The following is a 26,865-nucleotide window of genomic DNA, read 5'->3' on the forward strand; positions in this document are numbered from 1 at the left end:
TTGATTTAAGCTGTAGGTTTGGGATTGAAAAATGGATGTTTACCTATTAAAGTCAGTATGGCTTTTCAGTTCTTACTTCTGAAAAGGAGAAATAAAGAAAATTTCCCAACTACAATAGGAAAAAAAGAATTCTGATCTTCAGCAAACTTTTCTGAAATGGGACAGAGTGGATTGGAGCTGACCTATACAAAGAGAGGTGGGTTACCTTTCTCCTGAATTATTGTTTTTGCAGGGTTTTTTGCTAGTGTCTTCATTACTTAAGCATTGTCTTGAGCATCTTTCTTGACTAATCTCATGGTGCTGTGAGCTGTACAAAACAAATCACTCTTTCACAAGGGAAGTTTGTAACATGAGCAGGCCAGGCTGTCTCACTGAACTCCTGTGGTCACAAACACCATAAAACCCTGGACACTTTTCTTTCCAGCAAGGCTGTTTGTCAAATCTGTTAGAAAAACCAGCAGCTGCTGCAGCTCTCGACTCCATCCCCTCCTTTCAAGCCCTCCTAATTTACTTGGGCCTCTTGAAAGTGTTACTCCACTGATGAATTCCACCAGGGTTTATTACTAAACCATTTGCTTAATTTAGCAGTCTGGGAAAGGCCATAGGTGTATTGTTGTGCATGCCCTCCTCTCCACTAGTAATTAGTCAGTTTGACTCCACATCCAAAATCTTAATCCTAGGCATTATCAAGGTTTGGTTTAAAATAGTCACTAACTAATGAGTGTGTAAACTGTTTACCGATGCCTGGGCATCAAACTGTGGCTGCACTTCAGCTTCCCCATGCAAAACAGCAGCCTGAAGATTTGGCAGTTTAAAGAAGAAATGTTTGGGTGGTGTGTATAGATGTTTTTTAACTTTCCTTTTTGAAGTCAAAATGAATTCTTATTCCTGCCAAGATATGCTCCTGATGCAGCCTTTTGAGGTGGAACTAAGGACACGTGCATTTGCTTCACTTATTTAGATTTTTGGCACAACTTCTGTTCTCACTGCCTCCTTTCTGTTTTCTTTCCTGTTGTTTATTTCTCATCTTTCTTCCACTCCGTCATGGTTTAACCCCTGTCGGCAACTAAGCACCACGCAGCCACTTGCTCACTCCCCCCACCCAGTGGGATGGGGGAGAGAATTGAAAAAAAGTAAAACTCGTGGATTGAGGTAAAGACAGCTTAATAGGACAGAAAGGAAGAAAATAATAATGATGATAATAATAATAAAAAAAGGATTGGAATATAAATAACAAGTGATGCACAATGCAATTGCTCACCATTCACCAACTGATGCCCAGTTAGTTCCTGAGCAGCAATCCATCCCCCCCGGTCAACTGCCCCCAGTTTATATACTGGGCATGACTCATGGTATGGAATATTCCTTTGGCCAGTTTGGGTCAGCTGCCATGGCAGTGTCCCCTCCCAACTTCTTGTGCCCCTCCAGTCTTCTTGCTGGCTGGGCATGAGAAGCTGAAAAAATCCTTGACTTAGTCTAAACACTACTTGGCAACAACTAGAGACATCATTGCATTATCAACATTATTTTCATACTAAATCCAAAACATAACACTATACCAGCTACTAGAAAGAAAATAAACTCTATCCCAGCTGAAACCAAGATACTTTTTTTTTTTTTTCTTACTCCAGTTGTATTTATTCCCTTTGCTTTCCTACTTTGGATTCATTTATTGTCTCCTGCCAACTCTTTACTCAGGTCTGTACTTTGACAATATTTTGGGTGCAAGAGGGTTATTTACTTACTTTGAGCTAAATCATTAAACTCTTGTTTAAATAAAAAGCAGTTGTTGCAAAATGTCTCATGGTGGTTTTCTGTGTACATGGAAATGACTGAAAGAAGCTTAGGGAGAGGAGTTAGAAATTTTCTATACCATTCCATTATTTGTATCTCAGCAAGCATGCAAGATGCATGGTGCTTCCACCAGAAAGGATCTGCTTATGCAACATTTTGAGCCTCGGCTAACAGATAATTTTTTAACTTAATTGGAACAGCATGTTTAATTGTTGCTTGGTAAAAATGGCTTGAGAAGGTTGGAGAGACTTAATTTTAAAATAACTTTATAGAGAATAAAATAGCATGTTGCCAGCTTTTGTGACTGCAGTGTAAGTCTCTGTGAATTGTCCTTTTCAAGCACCAATTTCTGGATTATGTGATACCTTCAGTGTTTATTGTGGAGTGGAGGTGGGGAAGGGGAGAGAGGTTTTCTAACTTGTGGTATTTTTGAGGGAGCAAAGGGAAGGCTTGCTAGTGTTACATGAGTGCTGTTCAAAAGCTGGTGAATGAGGAAAGACTTGTGGTAAACACGTCAGCGCTTAACTTCAATTTCAGCAGCCTTATTAAACCTTTTTGAATGGTTCAATTGGCTATCCTAGACTTGAATCAGAGATGTGGGATTAGTTGAAACTAAATTTGTCATAGTTGATTTAGTAGATCAGATTTGGGACACATCTATTCAGTTCCCTTTACGTGCTTATGACCAGCACTGGGTAGTTCAGAGGAGAAACACTGACAAAGATGTTCAGGGGGATATCTGCTTGCTTTATTAGGCTTTACGCTGTTCTCTAGTGGTTAGAGATTGGTTAAAACCCTGAAGCATGAGGGATAATAATTCTTTCCACAAGTTTAATGTTAGACACAGCTCTAGATATTGTTAATATCCATATACATACTGAGTCAGTTTTTAATTCCATTATGTTTTTGGTCTTGCTATCTTCCTGTGGTAGTAACTTCCACAATTCAATTACAGATCATGTTAAAATTTATTTCCTTTTATTGGTTTTGAGCTTGGCATAATTTATACAGACATCCTTTCCTTGTTGTTCAGACCTGTGTGAACTGGATTTCTGGATCTGCCCTTTCTAGATCACTTGTTTCAGACTTTTAAAGTACCAGCTCCTATTTGGTTCCTTTTTTTGATGTTATCCATCCCAAAAGTGTTGCCATCTCATGTCACATGAGGGGGTGTACATGCTTTTGCTAATTCCCCAAATCTGTCCTGCAGTTTTGAGGATGGCTGTCCAGCTTACATAGTGTTCTTGATAAAGCCACATCATTGTTTGGTTTCTCTGATACTAAGGTTCAATGTAGCCAAACTTGGTGTGAAAGGCAGAAGTAGGAATCTGTGAAGGATTTGATTTTAATCTCAGATAAGTGGGAGTGCACAGGTGGGGATACCGTACAGTATCATGACAAATCCTTATCTCTGAATGTGTTTGCAAGCCAGTAGGATTCTTCAGGCCAGATTCTAATGTATGAGGAAAGACATTTCTGAAGAGAAGTGGGGTAGGAAATGGAGGGGGAGAAAAAAAAGCAACAAAAAACCACATTTCAAATAGATGAGTGGGAACCTGTATGTTATCTCCAGATCCTCTCAGCAGTAATTGATTTTGCCTCCTATGGTTACCATACAGCAACTCTGAAACATTCATTATTTCTTTCCTCTCCTGCCCCAAGGCTTGTAACAGAAAATGGCATGTTTAAATCCTTTTACTCTGTCTGTTAAGTAGATACAAAAACCTAAAGGCTTTAATGAATCTGAAATAAGCACTAATTCAGTAGTCAAAAGACCCACCATTGTCTTGACTAAAAGAGACCATGCCCATCTTGAGGTCCTAGTGAAAGCTAAATGGTGGAAGCTGGATGCAAAGACCCACTTTGCTGTGGAATTACACATTTGGACACTGTACTCTGTGGTTTGTTTTTGGTTTTTTTGTTTTTTTGGTTTTTTTTTTGAGAGAGCTAACCCTGCAGTATTTCTCAGTCTCTAACTTGGTTTAATTTTTCCAAGATTAAAAATGGTTTATCCAGAAAATTTGCAGCTCATTCCTAATGGTAAGAAGCTTGATTACTCAACAGATACAGAGAATCAATATCACTTCTCTTATTTTTTGTTTTGCTATTTGACTTGAGGTTAATGTTTTGGCTTCATATTTGCTGGTAGGATGAAGTCCATGATAGTGCTGTACCTAATTGGTTAACGTGCTATGCTAAATATTTTGTTGTTTGTCTGTGGTTTTGTACCCTTAGATACCTTATTCTCTACATTTTCTAATGTCCTCTTGATTTTTATTTTTTTCTTCTTCTCCTCTCTTTTGAGGAAAAACTTTGTGTCTTCTCAATGCTTTCTGTTTTTAATAAGCTTATTTAGTGAATTACGGAAATAGGCACTCAAGATGGACACCTCCTGTGGCATGTTGCTAGAACAGGGAGGGAGCTGAACTGGGAAGGGACTACCATCAACTAGTTGTGTAAAATCTTTGGCTAAGAGTTGATCTGTAACTTGTCATTCAGTTATATTCCTGTTAGTCACCTTAGCAGAATTGTTAACTACTTTCCTTCTCTCCTCTGGGTTACTGTATTTGCTTGCTTTGTCCGAGCCTTTTGCATTTTCTTTCAGAGGAATCTCTCTATTGTGTAAGTTGTGTTATGCTGTGTCATTTGAAAGCTGTCAGAAGGCAGCTAGGGATGTCTAGGCTTTCTCCTGCCCCTTTGTTTATGGTAGGTCCACCGAGTCAGTGGGGCAGTCCTACGAGTGAAAAGAATATGGGGCTTCTTTTGAAGGCTGGATGGTTCTTGCTGACATTTGGGGTGCTGGGTTTGGGGAGGAAACACTACATGTGAGTCCATCCATCCCCAGGAATGCCAGAAATGGCATGCCTTTTGCAAAGCATCACCAGGAAAAAAGAAGCAAGTCTTGCTTTTCAGTCAGAAGTTATCCCTATAATAAATACCCAAAGCTAAGCTTTGTGGAGAAATAAGTCCTTTTGCAGCAGAATAGCAGAACAGATCTCCTTCCAGCAGTAAAATGAGCACTGGGGATTGAATCTGCAGTCTGCCTTAAAGGGCAGGATTTAGTTGTTCGTCTCAATAGATCTATCTTCTCTTGGTTATAAGTTTGCTCTGTTTGTCTCACAAGATTTCTTCCTCAAACTCTTCTGCATTCATTGCCTCTTAAGAAGTGCCTGTAACATTTTCTCTCTCCGAGATGAAATACTAATTTCCAGCCAATATATTATGTATTAGCAATGCATCCTGGCAACAAATGTTGCTTGAAACCACATATTCTGAGAGGAAGGTGGGAAGCACAATTCAAATACTCATGTTGTTGCAGAGATGGCTCGGCAGAACATGTTGCATGTGGGAAGTGCCCCTGTGGATCCAGAGAAGGTTCATCTTGCCACCTCAGAGGAGTTTCTAAATCCATTGATTTTATGCAGATCTCTGAGGTGGATCTTTTTGCCTTTAGCACTCTTGATTTGTTGTCATCTACAGGAAAGAGCACACCTTGGTACTGGGATATGCAAATTCAGTGTTTGTCTTGTTGTGAGCATGCTGGATGGTTATGGCCATCTCACACCGAAGAAGATGGTTTAAGCTTTTCCCCTGTTTCTCTAAAGCCTGTATCCTTTTTATTAATATACTGTGCAGAAGATGTTCTTTGCCTGGTCCATGGCCACATGTGTCTCATTTTGTAGAAGCAAGTGTTTAACTGGTTTCTTGAAACAGAATTTTTCTCTGATTTCTATGAACCTTTACCGTGGAAACTTTGAAATTGGAAAGAGTCAGATGCTGAAGCAGGAAAAGGATAGCTACCACTTAACAATGGAAGTGGTTTTTACTGGCACTATTTTATATGCTGATTAATTGACTTTAAGCAATTTGAACAGGCAAAGGATCACTTTTGCACTGCATCTGGTGCAACAGTTACAATCTGGTTGTACATGCCACTGAAGAGCGTAGATAGCCAGGCAGGCTGTGCTTTCTCATTAGTGAGGCTCTTTTGCTAGTGTCAAAGGCAATGGCTTGCTTGATTTCATCCTTTCTCTAACTGAAGTTCCAGAGTGATAAATTGAAAACTATCATGACCAGTATCCTGTACCTATCTGCCTTATATAAAATGCATGCAGTAGACAGTGAAATTGAATTGTTGTCACGTGTGACTAAAGAAAAGGGCTTTTTGTTTCTTTCACAATTTATTTTTCAGCGAGTGTTGCAATTTATTTTTGTAAGCTGAATGTGTAGTTTATGCAATTCCATGAGAAGCTGAATTCTGTTAAATGTGTAAATTCATGGAGGCTTTTGTTCTTGGGCAGGGTAGGTAGGACCTCAGAGTTTAAACACAACTCCTGAGCTTACTGATTTATCATACTCCATTTGATCATACTGATTCCTTTTGACTCTTCCTTTCCAAGGCCATCATGAGTGTAAATGATTCAAGTGCAGCATTACCCTTCAAAGTGTTTTTATGAAAGCAGTACCTTTTGATACACCATGGAACACTCTGACAGAGTAGTCTTATCTGTAAGATCATGGGGTCTTCCTTTTGCATTAATACCAAAGATTTAGTTGTGTGTTACTTCTGATAGCCCAGCAAAACTAAAACTGTTAAGAGCGAGCTGTCCTTCATTCCTTGTTTTTTGTTTGGTTTTGGGTTGTTTGTTTTTACTACTAAACTCTTGAAGGACTTGCATAGGTGCTACTAGGAGCATCTGCTGAACAAGCCATTGCTACCAGTAGGAGAAGCAAAACTGCAGATGTCAGATGCTATGTCAAATTTCTGTGGTCAGTAGTTAGATGTGTTTATTACAAAAAAACATTAGTGATCCTTAGAATGTAGGTGTTATTGAAATATATTTTAACAGAGTTTTTAACTTTTATTTTCAAGAGAAACTTCAGCTGTTTTGGAGCACAATTTCACTGACAGGCCTAGGATATACAAGTACAGGGAAATGAAGGCTGAAATAGGAGCAGGTTCTGCTAATCGGTATTGAGTGTAACTGTGGAGATATCAGGACTGGAATATCCAGCAGAGCTGCAATTCAATGGATTGGATTGTTAGAGTGTGCAGTGAGGTGGGGTATTGGCAGTATGCATCTGCATAGCTTCTACCTCCATTTACAGCAACTTCTATCTCATTGAGTGTTGCATAGTTTAAATGTAGGGGCTGGGCAGGGCAGCACAGGTAATGACTAATAGTAGGAAAATGTTGCCCTACAATCTCATAATCATAATTTACATTAATGACTGGCGTTGTTTGTTTGTTTTTTTTTTGTCAAGTGAAAACAATTAAGAGATTCAATTGCACATGGAATATCAAAATGCATTTGTCACTGTGCTTTGACTTCTTGAGATTTATATTCAGATCTAAGCAAATATTGTGTGTCCTCCATAGTCTGGAAGCGTCTAATGACAAATTGCACCTTAGATTATTTTATAGCACACATTGTGAGAACAGCTAAAATGGAGCCCAAGCATTTAGCTTTTGAAGCCAGAGGTTATAAATGAGATATAAAAATTGAGAGTGTTCTGGAGTTTTGTTTTGGTTTTTTTTTTTTTGTTGGGGGGGGGAGTTTAGAACAAGGCTTAATAAAGAGCCAAGGATATAGGATTTCAACACTTCAGATTTATCCATTTGTACTTGCTGAAAGCAGCACATTCAAAACAAACCAGCAAACTGCTGTCAGATGTACTGTGGATGAGCAGGGAATGGGTTTTTTTCAGAGGTTCTACAGGACAGAAAGAAGAAGGGAATGTCTGTTACAAACTTTGAAAGCAAGCGGCTGAAATATGTTCCAAGAGTATTTTGGAGCACGAGTGCCAGTTTAAATATTTATGTAGTGTTTTATTGCACTGATTCAAATATTGAATAGCGCCTGACCCTTGAATTTTTGGATCCTTGCCTGACTGGCACCCCATGGTGGGTATATTTACTTAGAAAACAGCCTTCTGTGGCAGCTGTTTTTCAGCGCAGGAAATCGGGAAAGCTGGATTTTGATCCAATTTTTGTCATGATTTTATGCTTGACTTTGAGTTCAAGAAATGCCTTCCCATGCATCAATTTCTCCATCTGAGAAATAGAAGTTGCATTTACCACTGGGGCTCACAAGACTCTGAGATTCTGTAGCGGAAGCTTATACAGATGTTCTCCTTTTTACTATTTCCTCAGACCTCTTTATTGTTCATGGTCCTGATCACTATTCAGCAGTGTTTAACTGGCCTCCACCTCCCCTCCCTCAGATACCAGACCTTATAAAAAATCAGGTTGTTTCTCTCCATCAGTAGTTTTCTGGTTTGGCAGTGCTGAGAAGCACAGCCCTTGGCTGCCTCTGTGGTACAGTGACTGTTAGCAGAGCTCCTTTCCCCACCTGAAACAAGAAATTGAAGCTGTGCTGCAAACACCTATCCACTAGCAGCTCTGCTGAAACCACCCTTTTATTGTAAAGACACCTGCAGTGGCTATCACCAGTCTGGGCTGGAGATCTTCAGCTTCTCTGAGCTAAAATTATGCTAAGACTGCTATTAGTTGCTGCCCTGAGCTGGAACTGTGGCCATGCATCCCTTTAAGCTGGCATTTGATTAAAGTCATAGGCTAAAACTTGAGTCAATACCGCTACTGCCTGCTACCCAATATAATCATTTTATGCAGCAGGATTTTGTAGTGTGGCAACTCTCACTTGAGATGGATTATTTAGGATATGCCTGAGTGTAGAGAGAGCGAGATGAAGTAGCAAAACCTAACGAGCAGAGGTCTGGCCTAGCCTATTGCTGGATGTGTACCCAGCTGCTGAGCTTGGGTCACGCTCCTGTGAACTGCTCTGTGGTCTATGAGGACTTGTGTATCCCTGTTCCTTGGCTGCTGGGCTTGCAGCATGGGGTCCTTCTGCAGAGCTCAACCTCAAGGTGCAGATGCCTAAACTTCAAAACAGGAGCAAAAAGTCTTTCCAAATTCCTAGCCTTGCTGTGCACTTGTTTATAACTGAAACTCCAGGGATGCAAGGTAGTTTTAGCAAATAAATGTAAGGGATCTGTGGAGGGATTTCTGAAACAGTCATTCTCTGTTTCCCTCTGTGTATTTTCAGACTTGGAGAAGAAAATGGAGAATTCAGTTAGCCTGTTTACCTAAGCTATTACGCTGGCTTAACCGTTCCATGATGAAGTTCCATTTCAGTCCTGAGCTTACTAGGCTGTGGAGATAAAAATGATCAATTTGATTGGTTTTGTCCTCCTGTTTTTACATTGGGGTTTCACAGGATTGGATCATTGCCTGCCACCATTTCTCCCTGAAAAACAGGCTTACCCTGAACCTTTCTGTGGACATACACAGCTGCTCCAAGCATCCATAAACCTTGGGTTTTTTCCTGCTGTTCAGAAATATAGCAGTGGCTCAGCGTTATGGCCGTGGCTCAGAACGGGAAGCCGGAATTAACTAAATTTAAAGCATTTGTTCTATTGCAGAGCAATACTGCCTAATGCTCACACTTTCCAGAGGGTGTCCAAGTTTCGTACTCTGCAGAGCTTGCCTTTGGCTTCATTTGATCAAACTGATAGAATACGTTGAGAGGGGACATACAGGACTGATGCTGTGCTGGCAACTAAAATCTATGAATTGGATTAAGTCCCAGATGTTAGTATACTTTGATGCGATTCTTTCTTGTTTTCTTTTGACTGTGAGATGCTTTTAGGAGGTGAAGTTGGAACCAGGCTCCTAATCTGCAGTTGCTTGGGGCTTAGCTGTTTGAGGTTTCTTTATTTTGCTGCTCTTACCTATTGACCTGCTTGATTAATTTTGTGTCTGAACTTCTGTGCTTTTTATTCCTGACTTTTCTGCCCTGTCAGTACACAGTTGAAAAAGAAATCTGTACAGTCCAGAGGACCAATTAGGTCTAGACTTTGAGATAAATGTTCAGTGGCTGTGAAATAATATGTACTCCATTTGTTGCTTCAAGACTCCCTTATATTTTTTTATTTAGACCTGAGCTTGACAAAGAAGGATGAGGCCAGAGGCAGTTACAAAGGGTGCATTGTATTTTTACTGTAATACTGAAGTATTGATTGTTGACTTATTGGTAGGCTTAATGCACAACCATTTCCTTAGTGTTTGAATGTCCATTAAAATGTTGGCTTGGTGCCAGAATGTTGAAATCCTGCGTTTTATAATCTAATTTGGCTATCCAAAAGTACTAATGTGGTTTGGGTTTAAAAAAAGAAAAAAAGATAAATAGGCAAGTCTTGAGTTCCCTTGTTGTTTTGTATTTGTTAACATTTACATACTGAAATGAACCTCTGAAGTAGGAGATGCTAAAAAGAAGACAGGGGAGACAGGCAGGAATCCTGATGTTTTGAGGTTTGTGCCTCTTAAAATTGTCCACCTTTTATCTTTGAGATGCCCAGTGCTTGCTGAGCTGCTGACAGACATTCAGGGATGCAGAGTAATATTACTGACTCTTTAATTTATTAGTTTAGAAAAAACAAATACTAGTTTTAGAGGAAAGATTTGTTTGTATTGCTTCACAAGTGTGTTGCATGTTAGTAGCACTGCCCATAAAAACATGCCTGTCATCCTCTTGTAATTCTTCTCAGATGTGAGACAGGGCTTGCTCTCTCTTCCCTGCAGCACCATCTATAATATGTGCTCAGTTCCCAGCGGTGGTTCCCTGAATTGTTTAATGGTACATGTTCCACTTGGTCCCCTCTGCTCAGGTCTCAGGGCCGTGCTACTAACTTGACAGCTTTCTAGCTTGTAGAAAAGACTGCATCAGGTTTTGAAGAGAGAGATATGGAAGGCTTGATGCTATTGCTCTTGTACAGGAACAGTATTTGTACAAAGCAGCTGTCCTGATTACGGTGGTGGTTTTCTTGTATTGGTAAGGTAGACAGGGGTGGAAACTTTAATTGCTATGAATTGTTTGCCACTATAGTGAGCCAGCAGTTACCCCAAGCCCTTCTGTTCTAATTGCTCTCTGGAACAGGTACCCAGTGCTCCTTCAGGTACACCTAAAGTTTTCTGTCTGCCATTTCTCTGTCCTCTTCTGTCTCCCTTTTATGGAAATACAAACTTTCATAAACCAAAAAGGATTAAGCTTGCTTTGGTTTATGTGTGTCTCTGGTTTTGGGGGGCAATGTGAACAGGCTTCTGGTGGAAAATTACATTGTTTCAGCTATCTGGTTCTATCAGGCAGTATTGCTTGTTTGTTACAACCTGCCATGAAGAACAGTAATTACACAAAGCCTAAATACTTCATTACAGCTAGAAACAAGTACTAGAAATTAAGGGAGACCGAAACAGCTTTCTGCTCTACCAAATGTGAGAGGAAACACTTGACAAAAGGTGATGAGCCAAGAGTTTGCCCTCTGGCTACTGTCCTGAGTGTTATTTAATCTTTCTCACGCAGACTTGTAGCCAAGACTTGCTGCAGTCCCTTTCCTGTCATTTCAGCTTTCCATTAAATAATAAGATTGTGTAAGGTAGGGTTATTACCTGTTGGAGTCTACCTTTTTTAAAACAAATTAGTATGATACTTCTGCCAAAAAAATAGATGTTTTTCTCTCACTGGGAAGTAGTGGTTGCTCTATCTCTGAAGCAAATGCCAGTGCGAGTGGTGCAATTACCCAAATGAAGCTTGTGCTGGTATTCATGTTAAAATCTACTTTTTTTTTTTTTTCTTTTTTTCTGCCAGAGAAGTTTCTGGGCTCAGTGTTTCTTTCCCCACCCATGTGACCTTCTCCATTCCCCTCTTTCAGTAGCCTGCCAAATCTGATCATTCTGTGCAAAGACAGTTGTTGTCATTGTTGAGCTGTCTTTCCAAAACATACAAAGATGCTGGAGAAAAACTTCCAGATTTTCTTTGGCTATGCAGTTCACATCCACTGAATTACTGTGGTTGGTCTGTGGAATTTTATGGTGACTTTTAAATATTTTGAGTTTGGGTGACAGATGATGAAGCAATTTGGAAATGAGTCTCTTCTCTTTCCTACTAAGTGAGAAAGAGTGAACTTAATAAGCTACTTTGGATTTTTAGCTCATCTTTGTGGGGAGTACAACACAATTTTTAAGTGGTTTTATTCTCTTTCCATTGACTCTTGTATGGCATGGTCCCTGCTTACCTGACTTAATCAGTTTAGCTTTCAAAGGTAGAAAAGAAAGGACGTTACCGTATAGCAATTTAATTTACACTGTGGCAACAGCTATTTATAGACTTTAAATAATTGCAATGCCAATTTAAGTTGCCCTGTTCTACTTTTTTAGATACTAGCAATTGCAAGAGATGATAAACTCTCTCTCTCTACAGGCGGGTGAATTAATAGGTGTCCCAGTAGGCCTGGAAGGGGCAGGATTTGATTGCATTCCTTGAATGCTTAACACCTAAGGCTCTCAAATTAGATAGCAAAGAGAATCTGTTGAAAGAACATGTGGACTTGGAAGAAAGGCCCTTGCTGATAATGGAGGACTCTAGGGAAAATGCATTTTGGGTAGTATTAAACTTCAGCAGCTGGAAGATCTTGGTTGGAGCAAATATTAGTAAAGTTTTCTTTAAAAAAGGAATCGAGTATTCTTTATCTCTGCCTCCAGCATGTCCTCACTTCCAATAAATATACACAGGAATTACTGTTACTTGCAAGACCCTAGTTCAATAATAGTACATGAATAATATATTGCATCATAATTGATTAGCAACTAATATTTTTATATAAAACTATGCATTGATGTGTTTTATCATTACCATGCTACTGAAACAGCTGGTCCACAAGGAAGTGTTTGCTTAACATAGTATACGGAGTGAGCACACAAAGGTAGAGAGTCACAAATGAAAGAAAGAACTTATCCATTTCGAGCAAATGGAGCAGTGCAGCCTTCATGCTTCTGCAGTGACTGTGGTGACAGGCACTTGGTCTCTGGGTACCCATCAACGCCCTGGCTGTTCCTGCAACGCTGGGACAGAAAGTAAGTTCTGTGTTACTTTCTGCAGTGAACTTGCAATATAAGCACTTGTGTAGCAGGAGCTGAAGGAAGATTAATAACGTGTTTCTGTTTAAACTGCTAATCAGTCTTTAGATGCTTTAGTCTTGACCACTACTGATCTAGTTCATGTTTGAACTAGTGACCTCTATTTGAAAGTCACTTTGTCCTTTTACTAGTTTTCTGAGTCAGCCTCTGTGCCTTCCTGAGAGTCTCTTTATCTATATACTTGAAAAGGTTGTTCTTTTTTTGTGAAAGACTAATCCCCATTTTGTACGGCTATGCACATTGCATTAAATGAAAGCTGTGTGTATTCCCCTCACTTGCCTTGAATGAGTCCTTGCTTCTCTTCTAATCTGACAGTTTGTAACTCAGGTTTCTGTTACTTTCAGTTTTGGATGGTTTGGATGGACAGATGGGGAGAAGGTGGCGGTGAGGATCTCCTCCCCAGCAGCCCATTGTTTCCAAATCTCTGTACCAAGTTTATCTTCTTGAGTTTGACCTTTCTCCAGACATTTGCTTCTACTAGAAGTGTCTGCTTAATCACAGCTAGCTGACTTTAAGGCACGTAGCATTGTCGATCCTTCATCATCTTGACTGAGCTCTAAGATTTGATCCCTCCCAATTTTCTCCTTCTAGCTCTTCCCGTTCTCTAGCTAGCTCAGTACTTGCCACTGTCTTTGCAAAGAATTACTGGGTGATAACCCAGAAGCAAGGTGATGTAAGTACTTTTCAACATAAAAAGGCTAAGACATGTACAGATGGAGGATCATTGGGAAAGGTGAAAGGCATATGAGCACAAAAGAAATAAAATCACTGACTTCAGTCTTCTAGTTTTGATATTCCAGGTGAAACCTCTGTAGCTGTGTTATGGAAGGGATTTAAAGGCAGGATAAGCTGTTCATGCCTTCGTCTTCCTTTTTAGTCAAACTCAAGAGATGGACACTTTTATTTCCTCTGCTGGAAGTTGTATCCTCAATATTGTCTAATGTAAAATGACAAGGCAAGGAGAGTTAGGCAGAAAAATGAAGTGATAAAACTCCAAATGATGATACGGTCTGCAAAGGACAGATTTTTATTCGTCTTCCAATTCTGTCAATTCTGCATAGAAATGTTACTGGGAGGAGACTTGGTGCTAACCCATCTTTTAATATGTACAGCTTCTTAATCATTACGGTGATGATGATAATATTAAACCATTAACCAAGCAGGCATGGCTGGGATGTGCTCTGTGTGAGGAGGTTGAGGCAGGGCTGGAAGAATCTCCTGCCCCAGTTGTTGGCTCTTTCGTGATCCCCTCGAACATTGCATTTCTGCTCCCCCAGGAAAGGGAGAAGAGAACAAACATGTGACAGATGTTAGTCAAGTCACTTAATGCAGGGCTGGAAAGCACTTGGATGTTAATGTTCTGAGCAAAGTATAAAGACCTGAACAGAGTAGACCTGACTTCTAATTAAGCCTGCTGAGATGCCAATACTGATTTCAGTTGTACTTTCACTATGAAAAATACAAGGATGGTTTGACAAAGCAGGCATGCACTGCTGTGGTCGATTTTAACCATTGTGCCTGTGGGTGTTCATTTCCCATGGAGGCCAGTAGTTCTAGTGCCAATTCCTTCAGAGCTGGCAGCTGTAATTAAAGGAAAAGCACAAATTTAGCTTCTTTGCTAAGGAAAACCTAAAATGCTGTCTTCACCCTGCCTCTTTGCTGCTAATTGTGGAACTGCATGGTATCCCATCCCAGGCAAACATCCCTGTGCATCTTAGGATTCAGCACGTCTTCTTAGGTCCATGACTAGTGTTTGTTGCCTCTTGGCACCTTTTGCTTTAATATTGGGAGCTGTGTGGATTCTTTTGGCAGAGAGCTGAGCAAGTTGTTTTTCCTGTATGTTGGGATGCTGCTGGAGGCCCACAGGCCTACATCCAACTTGCAGGGTGGCCCCTATCTGCCTGCCTTTCAGAGGGAGGCCAGGGTTGCCCTTTTGGGCAGCACTTGTCATAGTAAGAGCTGAATGCATCTATCTTCGTCTGTCCACTGTTGGTGAGCAGGCTGGGAGCCACAGCTTCTTATGTGTACATGTGCCCAGTTGGGCCTTGGGCTGGAAACAGCCTCTGCTACATGATATAACATGGGAGAGGATGGTTCTGAAACTGCTGGCAGGTTTCTGTGGCTGTGTGGATTGAATTGCTGTGGAAATTAAAAATACGGGCTTGATTCTGCATATGTTGCTCTTTTTCCAGTGATGCAAGTCCATGTTTAATTGCTGTAATGCAGGGGGGAAGGCAGAGCTTGCTTTTCTCAGACCATTTGCAACTGATCATATAACCATGAAGAAACAAAGGTAAAAGCACAGAATTGTTTCTGCTTTCATATGTGTGAGTGTGCATGCCTGCATGGTGCCTTTTGGGCTTTGTGCAATGGAGAATGCAGAGACTTTTTGTGAGAAGCAGGAGCATTGATAATTGCATTCTGGTTAATCATGGCTTCCGCTGGTGTTAATAATTCATTGCTGGGCTGTGTCAAAGCGTGCTCTTAAGTTGGGTCCCTCTGTGGATTGCAGGCATCAGTAGGAGTCAGAAGAGAGGAAAGATGGGCTTAGTGTTTGACAGTCATTAACTTGGTGTGGGCCTCTAGGCAGCATTAGGTGAACTTCCTTGTTTTGTGCTTCCCTGTGTTTGGGAATGCGGGATGTGGGAATTCAGCTTTTTGTGAAATTGTGTTAAGAAATTCAGTAGCTATACAGAAGAATGCTGAAATGAAGGTGTGAATATCAGTGACCATAAGGTTCTGGTGTAATAACTGTGGGGTTGAGAGAATTTTGCCTGCCACGATGCTGAGGTGACAGTTTTATAAAAGAGCTATTTTACTGCAGAGTTGAGTTGCTTTCCAACGCACAGTGCCTAACTTCCCAGGGAGAGGGTGCTTTTACCACTGAGAGTTGAATTTGGTCATGTCGGTTCTTATAGTCATCTGTGAGAGAGATTGACATTCGGGGCTTGTATATAAAAAAGGGGTTAGCATTCTGAATTAGAAATTAACACATTCTCTGTATAATTACAGACTTACAGCATGCACTAATGCTGTACAGAAGAGGGTTTTCCAGGCAGAGTTTAATGGCCCAAAAGCAGAGCCATCACTTCTCCCCCCCCCCCTTTAAACTAGCATTGGCGTGTTTAAAACACTCCTGAAATTCTGCTGCGAAATAGCTGTTTGGCTTCCAGTTGTGGGTTTTTTTTTTTCTTTTTTTAAAAAGGTGATTATTCTTTTTAATGCTAAAGATGGAAAGTGGTTTGCATATTCATGGCACATTACAATTTTGAAAATAATCTCCTAGTAGATATTTAACAATGGCTTTGGGTAAATGGACACTTGTTACGCTTTGTTTAAACGATTACATCTCAATTATCGCTTGATGGTGAGAGCATGGGTAATACCCTTGGTTCTTTGTTAAAAAGGCTCTAATTAAAACTGGTTCCTGCTCTTGCCTCTTGGATAAATATGGACGTGAGGTAGTTCAGTGACACTCTGTCAAATTGCTGAATTGAGTGCAAGTTCTCCATTCATCCTGACAAATGATACCGTTAATTGGGGTGTGGGGTGTGGATGGCAGGAACAGCACTGCCACTGTTGGTGCTAATCCTCTCTGCTTGACTGGGCTTCCCCCTCCTCTCTCCTGCTTGGGACTGTCGCTCTTCTAATTTTACAGGATTTGTGTTTCTCTTCCCTTCGCCCCCCATCCACCTGGTCACAAGAAGCAGTGCTCCTCAATCAGTGCTGTCAGGATGTTTCCCACTCTGTGCGTTTACATCCTGCCTCTTCTTTGGTGCAAATTTAGCCCCAGAAAGTTGTGTTGAAACTCGGGTCTCTCTTGAGCTCTGTAATAAGCCAGCGACTCCCAGTCTGAGTGAGTTGGTTATTTTTCCCCTGCAAGAGGAGCGCTCTCTGTGATGATGGTACTAGATGTTCCTGGAGCTGGTCACTTCCCAGTTACAGTTTTTTCTTTGGCTCTGGATAACTCATATTCTCTTAGTCCATGAAAGTTAGCCCTTTGCTACAAAGCCCAAATTCCCTGCCAGGTAGGCCAGTAGCATAACAGTACACTCAGCCCATCTCACTTTTTGCTCTGCACTGTTTGCATGTGAATATATAACTGTATTGATGTGAAAGCGTTAGCCTGGATTTTCTTCCTATCCTCTTCACTGCAACCTGCTTGAATCAGACTCCTGAACCCTCCAGCTCCTCGTTCTGCATCCCTCTGAAGGGAGAGGATGAGTGTGCAGAGCTGAAAACAGAGGCAACATGCTGGGTATGACAGCCCTCCATTCTGAAGAGACCTAGTGTGTCATTAATGCTGGATAATCACCCTGCCAGCCTTGCAGAGAGGAAGGGAGCTAATGCTTTAAGGCACTCTCCAGACCCAGTATGACAGTGCAGTATTTGCTGCTGCTACAGCGCTGGATTAAGCAGAGAAGAAAAGATTTTGGGAAAGGAGCTACCTATTGCTGTTTTAACTTGCTGCCAGTGATGTCTCTTATTTTTGCTGGCTAATGCTTGCTGATGATAGCAGGTGTCGCAGCTGTAGGACTTCAAAAAGGAGCTAATACAGGAGCAGATCCAGGGATGCTGTTCATATTCTTCCCCTTACTCCTGCCCAGTGCGAGACTGAAAGAAAGGGAGATTACAGTGACTGTAGACTAGCATGTTTTAGGGGCTTTTCTTGAATTTAAGGTAAGGGTGATAGCATCTTTGATTTTTGTGGTTATGGTGAAGGAATCTCCTTCACTCCAGAGATGCAGCTGTCCCTAAGGGGGAAGAAGGTCACTGTGGACACCCAGAGGTGGAGAGAGGGAGTGATCCTGACACAGAGGAGGGTATTAATATTCCAATGGCTTCTGCATGATCTTTGCATCATCATTCTCTTAGGGATATGATGCTTTCTACCTGGACGGCAAACTTTTATGGTTTTCTTTAGCTGTGGCCCAGCAGCCCTGAAGAATAGTTTTCTCCCTTCTCCCACAGTCATATTCGAGCGCAGAAGTGATTGATGCATGAGCTGACTGAACCCTCCACTAAATTGATTGCCAGTGAAACAGATAGCGGTTCCGACATCTTAGCTGGGTTACCACTCAGAGTTGTTTACACTAACAGCCATTTGGGGCGAGTAGTTTCTGTTCATATACCTCAAAGCTGTTGCTTTAAGAAATCCATAGGTAAGGGGATACAGTGCTGTGCTGAGCCACACTGGGAAAGCTTTCCCTGCAACATTGTGAGCCGGCAATGCAATATGTAAAACAAAACAAAAAAAAAATATATAAACTATGCTGATCTGTAATATGTAGTTCTGCAGTTGGGAGTAGCTTCTGCAGTAACATTACATAGCCAGAAAATAACAGAGAATGTCTGTTGATAAAAGCAGCACCTTTAAAGTTGTGACTAGCAGCTCCAGACAGATCATTACGCTCCTGAAATCCCTGACAAGGCTACAGCCTGTCCCAAAGAGCCAACTGTCTTTCCAGGTACCTTTACCTGTTTTAAGGTTTGGTTAGAAAGCAAAAACTCTATGTATTCTCTGTGCTCCTGGCTCTGTACCACTAGTAGGTTATGAAAACCAGAGGTAAGTGGGGGGGAGTAGCCATCCAAAACCAGAGCAGTGTGTGTGAGGTGAGTGGCAAGTTACTGAGGTGAGCATGGCTGCAGGGACACACCACCAGGCGTGGATACTCAGGAATGCAGGAGGAATGCCAGAATTAAATTATTCTTGCAAGTGTATACCCTTCCTCTGCCAAAAGGGACTTTGCTTGCACTCTTGGGTGTAGCTGGTTGTGATCAATGGTTTTCCCTGCAGTGCAACTGACTGCAGTTTTCCTCTAAGAACGTAGGTGGGTTTGGACCTGTCTTCTCCAATCATGAGACTCCTGGTACAAGGATTCAGGTATTCAGTACAGTGTTCATTTGGTCACAAGCAGGGAGGGTTTGCTCCTGGCAGTGGTTTGAGGAAAATCACCCTTAGGATCGAGTTTGCTAGTTTCAAAGCCAAATACGTTGTGTTTAAGAGACCACTCTGCCACTTGTGAAGCTCTGAATTGTGCAAGGAGCCCAGTGATGCCTCTGGGGTAGGTAAGCCCAAGTCACGGAGCACCTTGTACAGACATAACGCTGTTAATGGGCATTGCTCCCAAACCAGAGACTACAATGTTAATTCAGAGACTTAGTTTTTTCTCTATATAAAATACGCTGCACCATTTTTACTGGTACTTCGTGTCCAACCAATACCCCTGCAGTGCTGTTTTAATTAAAACAGAAGTGGAAGTAATGAATTGGTGGTATTGGTGGTGATTCTGCAGATACGTCAATGTTAATGCACAGTAAAACGCTCTCCTGATAGCTTTCTGTGCTTCATTAAATTAAACGTAGAAACCCAAGTCTGGATTTTTTGTGTATTTGTATTTGCAAATACAAGGTGTGCATTTGGTAAGCAGAACTATTGAATTGTGAAATACAGTACTATTGCAGCAGGGCTGTCATTCTGGGATTTAGAAAGAAACAACTTTGAATTTGGGAGTGTCACCAGCAGTTTGCAGGCGGACGGGAGCTGTGTTGGCACGGTGGGTTAAATGTGCACTCGGGACCTGTGAAGGTAACTGCCTGGTAGTGTTACGCTCATGTTTTGTGAAACACTTCTTCATGGTTGTATGTTTTGCGTATTAGTGAATGCATTCCTTATTTCTTTGGTGCTTCTAATTTTTTTCTTTAAGATGGGGGTGGTCCGTTTCTCGATTTTTCTCTGGCTTTCTGCACTGTAATGATGGCACCATCACCTGACTGCTGGAATATACTGGCCTGACTTTAATCATCGGGTGACTGGCTCTTAGCATGGTTTCATCTCTGCTGTTTTACATCTCCTCTTGTAATTGCACGGTTGCTTGCAGCATTGTTTTTCTATTGGTGACAATGAAAGGCACATGTTAGTATTTTACGTAACCTTATACTTCTTGTTTGATGTGTAAAGTGTAGGTGAAGAAGTGGTACTTTGCAAATAAAATCCTCTTTATTTGTAAGCAGCATATTTTCACCCCTTGTGAAATCATTTGTAAGACAACGTTATATATAAAAACATGTTTTTAAGTATCACATGGAGGAAGAAGTAGTTAGGCTAAGCCTGTATTGATAACAGGGCTGCATTTCTGTAGTGCTGACAGTTTCATTGAGGTATATATGCTTACAATTATATAACCTGTTCAAAGCTACAAAAAAGAGCGATGTTTAATGTAAATAGTATCTAAGTCTTTTAACTGCTAAATAACCAAACCCAGGAAAACAATAGAGAATCAAAGCTCTCCTTTAAAGAACATTGACACCAATTAATATGCAGTAAAATTATCTGCCTGTACAAGTTGTTTCAACAGCTCTGCAGGTCTAAAATGGCAGAAGCTTTCTGTTGCTGTATAAAAATCAAACTACCATTTATTTCAGCCTCATGGTATGTGCAAATTCATGCAGCTCAGTTAAGGGAATAGCTTCACAACTGGTGTTACAGTCTGTGGCTGGAGTGCTGCATCACAATGCAGCAAATGCATTTTCCACATTAACCAAACATGACAGCTGAAACCATTATTAACCATGCAATATGTCGGAAGTCATCAAAAATTCACATCAGAGTAATTGCAGTGGCTCGGGGAAAAAAAAAATAGTAGCATCTCCTCTTGCCTGCCTGCTGCCTCACCCCCTCCTAATTCTTACATGGTACAGTCCGTTAACAATAAAATATCCTTCTGTAACCTATAAACTGTTACTCCCATCAGTTACTGGTTTCAGACTGATGCTTTCCCTAGAATTTGAATAAAGCACCACTGGAAAAAAAAAATATATAGATGCTTTACAGGCAGTGGTGTTCAGCCGTGGAAAGCAGCTGCTTTCTTATTGTCTTGCTGGACTCTTGACTGTCTCAGCCATTTCAGGACTTGCAGGTTTGATTTATATATATTTTTTTTTTAAAGATGAGAAAACTTGAGCGTTAATACAGAGAGATAAGCTGTGTAAGCCTAAATACCAGGCAACTGAAGTGTGGCAGTTACAGCCAGCATTAACAGGTTTGTAACTCCTCAGTACTGAGATCTACAGGTAGGAATGTATATATTTAAAAATATATAAAATGAAGGTAAAAAGCTTGCTTTGATAAGAGAGAGTTTTCCTTCAGGTGTCTTCTATGGCGGTTTTTCTTTGTGCTGTTGCTGCAGGTTGTTTAAATTTGTAGGTGAGTAATTAAAGAGAACAGGTGGGTAGTTTTAGAGAAATCATCCTTTGCTCACAGAAAAGAAACCTTAAGGTCTGTGCCTTTACCTTCTAAGATTCTTCGCCAGAGCAGCTGTTGGGTGGGGCAGTCCAGTGTCTGCTTTGGGTTTCAGTCATGTTGCCTTTTTAAAGACCCTCTTAACATTGCTGACTTTGCTTTTCATTTAAGCAGAAATACAGTAGCATAACTTTCTGAATGCCTTTATCCCTGTTTTCTCTTCCCTAGGCTATGAAATGTCTACGGAAGTATTTTAAACAAAAAATAAAGATGCTACTTGATTATATGATTTTTTTTTTCTCTCTTAGGTTTCATTGTGGTGCAAAGATACTGGTCCACTCTGTTTCCTCTATTCCTGCAGATGCACTTATGATTTATTTAGAAGACACGCTAAACTTTCTTTAATTTTATTTTGAAGTAAGGATTTCAAATGTAGGACGAAAATGAAAATAAGATAGGAAATATTTCTACTTTCCCAAAGTAAATGAAGACACTTGGAGATTTGCTTTTTTTGTCTCTTAAATGAGGTGGTGAAGTGTATTTGCTTAGTCAACTGGACTTTGCAGCCTAGACCCCACCTCTCTTTCAAGTGAATAGGATACGTTATGAAAGGGGTTAAGCCAGTAAAATCATAGTAAAGGGAAGCAGTCAGGGAATTAACATTTATATAAATGTGGTGGCCGTGACTAGCTGGGTGGGTGGCAGCTGATTTAATACTCTCAGATCTAGGGACTCGGAGGCTGCATGCAAACTGGAAACTGTGCTTGGCTTTGGTACGGGGACGAAGTATAGGGTGGGTCGCTTTTGCTGCTTTCCTTTCAGTTCTATTTCTCTATATGGAGAAAAGCAGGTTAATGAAACATGCTGTGCTGGGATGGTGCCTGGGGTCTTGCAGCAGAGAATGACTTGCCTCCTTTGGGTCTCCCTCCCCAAATGTTAAGGTGCCTATATGTCATCTTCTGCACTCTTCCTATTGTCAACTGAGAAATGTCTGAACTGCTGAGAAGGGGAGACATGGGAACAGTGGCATAGCATGGCTGAAAAGTTGCCTCTTCTAAACAAGATTACCTGTGCAAAGGGGGGTCTTGCCACAAAAGCAGCTCAGCAAGAAATCAAGTAAAAGACAATGAAATGTGTGGTTTGCATGTGTAAAAAGATGGAGGAAGCCATCTCCACTGACCCCGTATGGGAGACGGCTCAATTATCTTTGCAGTTGGTACAGTGTGGCAAATTATTTTCCTTTGTCTGAAGTGGGTGGGAGACAGAGTTCAACTAAGCTCCATAAATTCATGTATGGAAAAATGACTGAGCCACCGTAATTAATAATTAGCTGTAGGTCTCTTATAGCAGGGTTTTCCGTGATATCTGTTGGCAGCATCTGAACTTGGCATTTCATTTACATTGAAGTCCGAAAGCTTGTGTGCCTTGTTAATGCAACGCGCAAATAAAGGCATGCACTGCTAGAGAGTTCCTTAGCAAGGGTGGAGTACAGCCGGAGGAGAAAAATGGAAACCTTTTGTCTCTGGTGTATCCTCAGCACACTGGTCTCATGCCCCAAGTCTGGAAAGTTTAAACCTTAGGTTTATTACACAATAGGAGAAATACACTGGAAAAGAATAAAGTGTTTATTATAACATACCATTTGTTGCAGAAAAGAATTTTAATACATGCCTTTCTTTCCAAGCTTTATAATGCCTAACGTTTTAAAACATAAATTGTATCATTATAACAGGCATATTCCAGACTTCTGTTTTTTATTTTAATGATCTGTAATTAATAATTCATAGGTAATTTAAATAATTAACTTTGTGAAATGTATCAGTAATGTAGTAAGGAAACACCATTTTTAAAGACCACGCATGTTTAAATCAAGGATTTAAAGATATCATGACATGTATGAACTCCAAATTGCTTGCTTTCACTGTCAGTAAAATATTTTTGTTTATTCCAAGGGACACACTGCCATGTTGAAAATACCTATTAGGTGAACAAAGTAGCTATGATTTATTTATAGATATTTAGGAAGAATGGGTTAGCTAATTTGGGCTTATTTTTCTAACTCAGGTAGATGATTTTGCCAAATCATCTCATGTTATTTAAGAGGGCTGAACTTCAAATTTGCTCATTTTCCTGAAATTCCAATGTGTATTTTAAAAAAAAAAAAAAAGCTTATATTCTTCACACTACAATGCATGTAATCTTTGCTCTTTCTTTGTAGCGTTAGCCAGCCACTAACAGCAAAATAAAGTAGATTTAACTTTGGAAAGGTTTTCTTTCCCCATGTGGGCTTTTCTGAGAGACTTCAAATTGCAATAGAAATGTTATGGGAAACCCCATTGTGGAGGTGCAGCACTGAGGGAAGCCACCTATGCTGGGGTTGAGGATTTGCATCCCGGTTTAACTTGGTTATTGCATTTACAGTGCTGACAGGATTTTGATGTCTCTGAACCAGGCGTTGTCCCTTCGAGGCAGTGAGCATTTGCTGCATGCATCACTTTGTGTCTGAAATACAGATGGAGGCTGGAAGATTTTTGCTTGGGTTTGTTTTTGTTTGTTTGTTTGTTTTTGTTTTTTTTTTTTACACCAAAGCAGAAAGATAACTAGTGCTCCCGAGGAACGTTCAGGAAGGTGGTATGTGGGCTTTCAGCTGTGGGATAGGGGCACGGCAGCCAAAATCCTTCTGCTAGAGTCAGCCCGAGAACAGGGAGAGTGTCAGGCTCAGCACTGCCAGGCTCGCTGCTTGCATCCAGAGGAGGTAAAGAGAAACAATTTTTTTCATTACTATTTTTTTACATACAGTTTCAGACTAACTTGAAGGCATATAACTGTACTTACGCATCTGAAATTGTGAAGGAAGAGATGTGCAAATACCGATAATGTTTTTGCTTTCCAAAAAAAGCCTGAGAACATCCCCATTTCTTGCAAACAGCAAGGTTACGTTCTCCAGCCAGACAGGCAGAAGGAAAAAGCACTTACTGGGGTGGGGGAGACTGAAGGATTGCACTAAAATTTGCAGAAGTGGGTTAGAGGAGACTGGGTGTTAATGACTAGCAGGTTTGTTTAATAATCTGTCCTTCTTGCTGGTGTTCCATCAGAAATGTGCAGTTTCAGGCTGGGAAATACTTCATTGACTGATAGGGACAGCAGTTTGGCTTTCAGATGTGATCCTGAGAAATGAATTTTCTGCTGCCAGGTTAAGTGGGTTATTGTATCTGCCTATATGTTGATGCTAATGTACTATTAGTCCAGTGACAAGACACTGCAAGCTTGTCAGTATGCCTCCTTTATGCCTTTTTCTTTTCTTTTCAAACTACTCCCTTATTAGCTAGTGTTTTCTGTGGTATTTGGAGAGAAGCCTATCCTCCTACAGGGCTGGACACTCCTCTTTCCTTGGCTTTATCAATTTTTCGTGTGGTGCTGACAGATTTACAGTGGCTGGTTTCTCAGCTTACACTATCTCGGGAGATTCCTCAACAGCTCTCGGTACAGTAAATTGAGGTGTGGTCTGCAATGGCAACTGTGTCTTCGTCCCTGCCCCTGCCATGCAAGGACGTGACACGGGCAGAAATTCAACATACAGGTTTTATTTGTCACTGCGTTATTTGAGCATGGTTTCCTCTTAGAGGGGGAAGAATGCGCAGCTACTTCTCAAGAAAATGTGGAATAACCACGATGCTAAAATGGCAGCAAAAGAAATAAGAAAATGGCGTCATCAGTGAAATTAGTTTCGATGGCTTGATTTGAGGGCATCCTGCCTGATGCGAGGATGTTTTCAGCAAGAGGTATTACATTACAGGCTTAGTTATGACTATATAATGAAGATTTTTAAGTCATTTAAATCTGCAGTTTTTTCTCAGCATTCCCTTAAAAAGCGCGATATCAGAGAGGTGGATATAATATCTTATTCCAGTGGATGATCAGAAATTATCTTTGTTTGCATGCTATAAATATTTTTAATATAGGGTTGCATTGTGGATCTCAAGCCCATTGGAATTACCTCATAATTAAATTTATTTAAACTAAACTCCAAAAAAGAGCCGAAGCCCTGAGTTTTGTTTTGATTGTGAATCTCGTGATGCGTTTATGATTTTTGTAGGGTTGTATTTTTTAATTGGGATACTAATACAAGGGTGTTCATAGTGCAGGGGAGAGACTAGTCGCTCGTCACGGCGCTGAGCAAAGCCCCACACCAAGGTCATCTCTCTGCATTTAAAAATCTTGAGAAAAACAGATAGCCATGTATTTGGAAACTTGACAAATGAGCTCAGATTTCAGGTTGTGTGGTTCGTTCGCTCTGTGCTGATGCCATTGCTGATGGTGAAATGCTGGTGCCAAAGCAGATGGGCTTCCTGTGGGTCCTGCTTCTGCTCCTGCTGGCCTGATCTGTGCGGAGAGGTTCACTTGCTGAAGAAGTTGTATTCCAAGTGAGGTGACATTGCATTTAATTGCCTTTGTGACATTTTTGGTTTCTTTATCTTTATTAAGACAAACGGAAACGCTGTTTGAGATGCTTTCAGGTGTAATGTACCAATGCTAGCCAGCTGAACAAGCTCCTTCTGGTGGCTCTTGAGTAATGTTTCCTGCTGCTGTAATTGACTGGCAAGAGCCTCTCCGCCTTCTTTCTCTAGTTCAGATGTTATTATTTTTTCATTGATTTTCTTCCTTCTGTTCTTTGCATGACCTCCAAACAGGTTAGGGTTATCCAAGACTTTCTGTTTTGTTATTGCACAAATTTCCTTGGTGCTTTGTAGCTTGGTAGGACCTGAAATTGTTGTTGAACAGCTCCCAGTTGCATTGTAGGGAGAAAGAAAATGAGTATATGCCTGCGGAGGAAGAGAGGATCACTAGAGAAGGTAGCACTGTTGCTTACATTCTTTGTTTGTATTAACAATTGCTGTCAAAAATGGTCTGTGCCATGGAGGCTGATAATTGTATGTGGAAGAGACCCTCATTCTGAGCACCTTTGCTGTAAAATTTTAGATTAAAAAAGGTATTATCTTAGTGTTATGCCATTAAAGTGTTTGACTTTGAAAAAAGCCTACTAAACCCACTTGTCACACCGTTCCCGTGCGCTGTGCAGCCCAACATGACATGGCAAAGATTTTCAGAGCCTCAGAATGAGAGACTAATCTGTGTAATTGAAGTTATTTTGGTTTCACTCTGATGAAGGGGAAAGGCAAAACAAATAGTATGGATAATTACTAATATTTTAATAATTAGCTACACTGTATAAGTAATATATAAATTACATATATTGCGATGGCTGATATGTTTTGGTGGTTTTTAGAAACGAGTGTCCTACTTCACTCAATCATTATGCTTGGCTTTGTTAAATCTTGCAAATTTCTCTGACATATTTTGTAAAATCTTAAAATGCATAGGAACACTGCAATGAATTGCCATGTTATGTTAGGAGTTAAGCTACTTGTAAGTACAATTTTAAGTGAAATATTGACATCTCATCGTGCATGAAAGCCTGAACTCGCTGAGCATCCTATGTTGAATTAGAAGAAACTAAAACTGAGCGGAGCCATGTTTCGTGCCAGCAGTGATGATCTCCGTTTATATGCAGAACAAGCAGTGCCATGTAGCATAGCAGAGAGAGTTCAATTTTGGGGCTGCTGTGTGAGCACCTGGCACAATATTCTAGCAGGAAATCTGAGCAGTGGTGTTTTTCTGGATGTTTCCAGTGTGATAAAGCTGTGCTCCCTGTATGTTTCATCATAAATGTTGCTTGTATTTGCTGCAAACACCTTGCACTCTCCTTGATGGCCGCATGCTGCAAATGCATTTTGGAGGACTGCGGTTGGGTGTGGGATATGATGGTGCCTCTCAG

The 26,865-nt window shown here is 40.7% G+C and overlaps 1 protein-coding gene across 7 annotated transcripts in view; it reads left to right on the forward strand.

Moving 5' to 3' along the window:
* Positions 1-26,865, forward strand: part of NUP93 (nucleoporin 93) — an 86,725-nt gene that overhangs the window by 18,020 nt on the left and 41,840 nt on the right. Inside the window, exon 1 of one of the 7 annotated variants that reach the window (XM_052796557.1) lies at positions 20,551-20,706. The exons of 5 other annotated variants lie outside the window; for them this stretch is intronic. The gene's annotated coding sequence lies outside the window, so the exon portion shown is untranslated. Of the gene's footprint in view, positions 1-20,550; positions 20,707-23,706; positions 23,785-26,865 lie in introns of those variants that run through there. One more of the 7 variants, XM_052796559.1, reaches the window with a different exon arrangement.

Source organism: Harpia harpyja, chromosome 9 (assembly GCF_026419915.1).
Source record: "Harpia harpyja isolate bHarHar1 chromosome 9, bHarHar1 primary haplotype, whole genome shotgun sequence".
Lineage (NCBI taxonomy): Eukaryota > Metazoa > Chordata > Aves > Accipitriformes > Accipitridae > Harpia > Harpia harpyja.